We start from the raw sequence: 6,467 nt of genomic DNA, 5'->3' as shown, positions 1-6,467 counted from the left end.
ATAAAACAAATTATTAATCGATATCCCGTTGACAATATATACAGCTACATAATTAAATAATCAACACACTGAGTATAAATATACGTAAGTGCGTGTGTCTGATCGCAAAGGTGAATTACTACTTGAGCTCCAGGCAGTGCGCAATCGTGGCATCGAGTAATAAAAATATCCCTACGTACAATATTTTCCCATTATTCACTTGTTCGGGTGTATGAAGGAGTAACAATTGAAAAATTGCCCTTTGGATGGCGCGTGCCGCCCCAGCAGCGGCAATGATTCAATGAATTCTGCAAACACCGCACTCTGGAGGGCCCCGACCCCGTCGGGGGTAGAGGGTGAGAGAACAGCCTACCACCTCTTCACGGCTCTTCGCCATGACAAGCTTACGCTCTTAGTCCGACTCGTCGAGAATTATTAACAATCCCTACGCCACTATCGCTGAATTAAAAAAATTCCCCCATTCACCCCCTTAAACCCCTCACCCTCTCACCCCCTCACCCTCTCACCCCCTCACCCTCTCACCCCTTCTCCCTCGCGCCCACCGGCGCGGGTAAGACGAGAATTTTTATTATACGGTAAAATCACCTTGAGTCTCTCAAATTAATAACGGGCGCAATGAGAAATTAATAATTGAATTGGGTATGTCTTCGGAAATTACGAGGGGGTGAGGGAGGGGGTGGAGGGACACGTTAGGGAATTTTTACAGAATTTTTTCAGTTTTTTGGTGATTTTACCTGAATTTCTGGGATAAAATTATGGAATAATTGCACTCGAAATTTTTGGAGAATTCTTCATTGAGAAATTCGTTAATTTAGTTGTTTAATAGTCTTGTAATTTATTTAATATTGCGGCAATTCTTTAGTTGTTAATTCATAATTGTGAAGTTAAAAAATTGTGAGAATTGTGGAACAGTCCGGAAATAATGTATATTTGTGAGTGGAGTTTGATGAAAATGTATTTCAATTGGATATCTGATTAATGAGCGATCACGAATTATTGCGGAGCAGGTGAGCGTTGAACTCCCTAGAATATCGAAGGGCTGGAAAAAATTATATCATCCTTAACATTCAAGGATTAACGAGTGATCATCATCCTCAAAGCCCCTCGCACGAAATGAAATATATCCCACACGATAAATGACTCGTGTCTACTTAACCCTAACAATAAATCGTGCCAAATGCATGCCATACAATCATCTCCGATTGCTGAGTGCATCTGTGGTTTACCGGAAGTAATAGAATAATAAGGAAGCATGTAGTAATCAACATTCCACATGGACTAATTAATTCGGTGAAAATATATCACATGCATTAAAAAAAAATATTTTTTTGTCTCAAAATCCAGAATTTATGATTTAATTATTTTGCCGTGTTCTATTCAAAATATTTATTCATTTATTTATTTATTTATTTATTTATCTATTTATTTATTTATTTATTTATTTATCTATTTATTTATTTATTTATTTATTTATTTATCTATTTATTTATTTATTTATTTATTCATTATGTGCCGAATCATCTTAATTAACATTTGAACTCCCAAAAAATTTGCGTTCCATCCCCTTTCCAGACATCTAAACCCCAAATTCCCTACCCTCCCCAAATCCTCCCCGAAAATTCCGTGAAATTTCGACCTTGAATAACGCCTCGTAAGTCTCCATAACTCACACCCAAAATTTTAATCAATTCCCAATAATTACGCCTCCCATAAAAAATAAAAATAAAAAATCATCCCTGCGTATAGAGCATTCCCCTCGGCCACAGCCGCAAGAATGCCAGCAAATGATTTTAACGTTCACCAAGAAAATAATAAAAATAAAAAGTCGCCTGTTTGCCCCGAGAGTGAGCACTCAGTAACACGTGTTTGCACTAGTGTGCGTGTGGCCCGAGGGGAATTTAGCGTTCCGGGCGATGTATTCGCCAACAAAATGGCGGTGATTCTTCATCCCGTAATGGCCGCAAGAGCTCACTCTCCCTCGCCTTTTATTGCTCATCATTACAATTATTATTATTTTTTATTATTGAAGATGCATATCAACAGCGGGTGATTGGACACAGGCGTTAAGTAGTCTTCAGCCCACTGGTAGGGGTGAGGGGGTTTGGGGGGGTTAGGGGAAAGAAAAATGCAATAAAAAATAAATGAAATAAAATAAATAAAGTAAATAAAATATATAAAATAAATGAAATAAATAAAGTAAATGAATAAATAAAATAAATGAAGTAAATAAAGTAAATAAAATAAATAAATAAATGAAAATTGCTTTTCCCCCGGTCTTTGTTATTTTCCATTGGATTTTTATTTTTTTTTATTGCTCATGTTTCTTGACCAGTCGAAACTATAAAGACACGCTCACTCGACGAAGAGTAACACAAATGCCAGGATGAGGAAGAAGGGATTGGCCATACTAGCGCGCGCCCCAAGAGTTATACAGAGGAATGGGCATGGCTATTTTACTTTTATGGCCTCAGCTAATGCACCCTTTGTGTAAGCCGTGGCTTTCCGTCGCGGTTAGCAAACCTCCTTCACTTCTCTCACCATTTTAAGTTCCTCCCTATCTCCCTCCCACCGCACTCCACCAGTTTCATGTGTTTTGTACGACTGGGATGTCCCTCTTTTCCTTTTCATTTCTCCAGCGGGCTACCATATACGTGATATTCAATTAACGCGTCATTGCGCGGTCCAACCATCGGCCCAGGGGGACATACCCCTATTTTAATTTATTTTTTTTATGTTCTCCATGTGGGTTTGCATTTTATTGGACTTTGGGGATGGGGATGTGCACTGAACAGGAAATTTTACCCATTTTTTATTCATTCGTGGAAAGAGAATTCCCGAAATTTTTTGAAAATTTCGAAAAAATATTACGATTACTTTTTTTTTACCTGGGCATTCAAATTACAAAACCCTAAATATCGGACTCGAAGAATTACGACCCAGGAATTGAAACTTCTGAAGAAGATTTTTGTTTGAGAATTTAGAAGACAGAAATTCTTAAAAGCACTCGGTGGGTCAGTTATTAAAATTTAGAGCGCCTGCAGATAGAAATAGCAAATTGCAGTACCAGTGAGAATATTTTTCGTCAGAGATAATATTTTCCATCTCGTGTTATTTCTCGTTTCTTTTTTTTCCCTGTGAAAGACTCCCCGTGCGAACAATGGAAGATTCGTTTTACTCACGCTCATTCTTCACGTTATGTGACATTTGCAATCGATTGTACAGTAGAGGTAATTTATTTTAAATAACACGGGTCGATTCAGTCTGAATTTGTTCCGGTCATCCATGTATACAGCTCACAGAAGTCAAGAAGAATGACTATTATTCCCCTAGCCGCAGTTGCATCGTGCTGTCATATTTTATATCCAGATGAAAACAAGGGTGCTGAGGGGGAAATTATTCACCGTAAACACAATGTCACACGTTGTCCCACTCGGTACAAATAAAAATAACGCTTGTAATGTGGATATAATAGAGTGGAGGTTACATCTACCCCTCATATAGCTCATGTATTTACAATAATGTACACGAGCTCGTCAAAATGTGAGGCTCACTCCCCTACGATCTTCCCATCATCCGTGACGATAAAAATTCGACACACGACCGATGAAAATATTTGAATTCCAATTGATCAGAATTTATCAATTCTCACCCCAAGGGCTTGCTAATTATTTCTCGATTTTATTTCTCACCCAACGTTTCACGGTTTTCAAAATAAATACTATCCTTAATTACCGTAATTATTTCAATAATTAAAGCGAATGACGGATGTTTCATTTACTGAACACCTGCCGCCTATCAACATCATTACACCTGCAACTCCGAAATCACAAGATTATAAAAATTCTTCGGAAAAATTCTAGCACTAATCTGTGAAAACTAAACATTCCAATTTCAAATATCTAATATTATTAATTGTTTATAAAAACAAGAAAAAATCTCTGTACCTATATAACCCACCCAATATACAATATAAAAATCTAAAATAAATATCTAAAAAAAAATCGATTGATTTTAATAAACTTTATTGATAAATAATCCAATTAATTCATTAATTCATTAATTTTCTCCTCGAAATATAACATGTATCCGTGTATATATACTTGACTTAATAAAGTATACTTGATTCAAGTACGTACATTTAACGGTGAACTCCGGTAGAGATATTCCTCTCGGTGGCTGCGTCCTCTGTCGCATGTAACAAGCCTCATTACTTATGTGGTGCTCATTATTTTGACAGCCCTGATCGACCACCGTCCATCACTCCCCCCCTCTCCCCCCTCTTTTTTTTCGGTACTTCTCCTTTATTACCCCCCACCCACTTATCATATACACACGAACGGGCGCGCTTGTATTATAACCAAAACTCGGAGCGGCGGTTAAATGCTGTGCCGCCAACTTCGATATCATAAATCTGCCTTAAAGAATGGCCCTCTCGGGTGAACCGAAGCGTCGTTATTAATTGGGGCTGGATGAACGAGAGAGAAATCCGCAGCCCGATTCGTCCGAGAGGAGTCAATTTTAATTACCCCTTCCACCCTCAATTTCATCTCTTTTTTTTCATTTTCATTCATTTTTAATCGCTCCCTTTTTGCTGCAACGAAATTCCGGGGAACAAAAGCCATCAAACTTCTTTCAAGTCCAGCCCCATCATTCAATCACTCGTCTTACTTCTGGTGGTTCGGGTGTCATGAGCTACATTTTTTTTTTTCGAATTTTTGCTTCATTTATTGGTGTTTTTTTGGTTTCATTTATTGGACGATTTTTCGTTCCATTTATTGCACCCCAATCTGCTGATTTTTTTTATCAGTCTGCAGTGCCTCCAAGTGATCTTGCAATTTTAAATAATGAAAATGTGATGTTGATGAATGTTAATTAATTGGTTAATGAGACTTCACTAAGGATTTATTAATTTACACTCGAGATTATTTATTCTCTCGAGGAGGAAAACAATTCTCAACCTCAGAAAATGAAATAAATCCGACGTAATTGGACCAGAAGTAGACAATAATGTTCCTTATTCAGAGAAACTGCTGGTTGTTAAATTGAGAACTTTGTTGTTGCTTCTAAGTGCTATTACGTAGTTTATAGTCCAGTGAAAACTCGGCGGACTGTTAGGATCGAGAGTTCCAATAGGAGATTGTTCATACGTGATGATTTCTAACAACTAAAAAAAGAATAAAAAAGAATTAATTTAAACAATAATCTCAAAAATTATTCCAATTTCTACACCAATTTTTCCTAATATTCAATAAAAATACAATTCACACAAAATATCCTCATGAATTAATTTCAACTATTTTCAATTATTTTCAATTACCAAAAAAATGATTTTTCAATTGAAAAATATTTTTTGGGGACACGTTTATGTGTAACTATAAATAACAATTGCGTGTCGCTGCTTTCACGACCTGTGGGGCAGTAAAAAATGTAAAAAATCATTAAAAAAGATAAAAAGATGACAAGTTGTCACTATATAGTGAGATCCGAGGGATTACTCGTGTTCATCTGATGGGGTGCGTTGGACTAAACCCTATACTAATTGTGAGATAAGCCACGGTGATTAGAAAACGTATGTACCTCGGTTAACCCGGGATGATGTTATCTAAACCCTTAATTGCACCTTGTCGTATCCAGTGCTGCAACTCTCTAAACACCGAGTGCATATGGACTTTAAAATATCTCAACCTTTATAGCCGCGGAAAGTTTGCTTTCTAACAGTACAGATAAACTATAACTTCTCCATCTATAAATATATGTTTAGAATGTAGAGGAGTAATGATCGTAATGGGATCCATATCAATACCAAAGACGGAAGTGAAAGTCGTAATAATACGTAAAACTAACACCAAGGGAACGACCAGAAAAGATGGAGAAAACTCGGTGGACTTTTTTTTTTTTTATCATCACTTTGGAGCAGAGAACTCAAACTTCTCAAATTATTTATGCATCTGCTCTATGTACGTTGTGGAAAATTCCGGTTTATTTTGAGATTTAACATTTTCAATTGAGACTGCCTGCACGGAGAGAAATATTTAGTAAAAATTACGGAACTTTCAGTTCACTTACCGATTACGGAGTTGACTCGAAAAATTTAAGTGACGGTATCGTTATTTTTCACTGATAATTCAGATAAAAATTACGGAACACCGCGGAAAAATTCCGTGACTTTCGATAAAAATTACGTGACAGTTCCGTAAAATTTCCGACAACCGCATTTCGCTCCAGAATTACGGAAAATCCACGTAATTTTTATTGAATATTTCTCTCAGTGTATGTACTTCAATAAGTGAGTATATATGTATACTTCGATTAGGTATATGGTATGGCCTCTATTATTAATAAATATTAATAATATTATAATATTATTATAAATTGTAATCGGAATATTTTTTCCAAATTTTTGAAAAATTTGTCAAAATCTTTCTAAAAAATAAAATTGTTCTGTTTTCCGATTTTTGTTTTTTGTT

General features: G+C 36.2%; 1 long non-coding RNA gene across 1 annotated transcript; it reads right to left on the bottom strand.

Moving 5' to 3' along the window:
- Positions 1 to 4,884: 4,884 nt before the first annotated feature.
- LOC105273608 (uncharacterized) lies at positions 4,885 to 5,652 on the bottom strand. Its single transcript, XR_892913.1, has 2 exons — positions 5,578 to 5,652; positions 4,885 to 5,164 (listed from the first exon to the last, which is right to left on the bottom strand). It is a non-coding gene; the product is annotated as an uncharacterized lncRNA (long non-coding RNA).
- Positions 5,653 to 6,467: the final 815 nt, after the last annotated feature.

The sequence above is a fragment of the Fopius arisanus genome, unplaced genomic scaffold, assembly GCF_000806365.1.
Source record: "Fopius arisanus strain USDA-PBARC FA_bdor unplaced genomic scaffold, ASM80636v1 scaffold00006, whole genome shotgun sequence".
NCBI classification, from domain to species: domain Eukaryota; kingdom Metazoa; phylum Arthropoda; class Insecta; order Hymenoptera; family Braconidae; genus Fopius; species Fopius arisanus.
The sequence above is the reverse complement of the archived record's forward strand: the minus strand, read 5'-3'. Positions and strand labels throughout refer to the sequence as shown.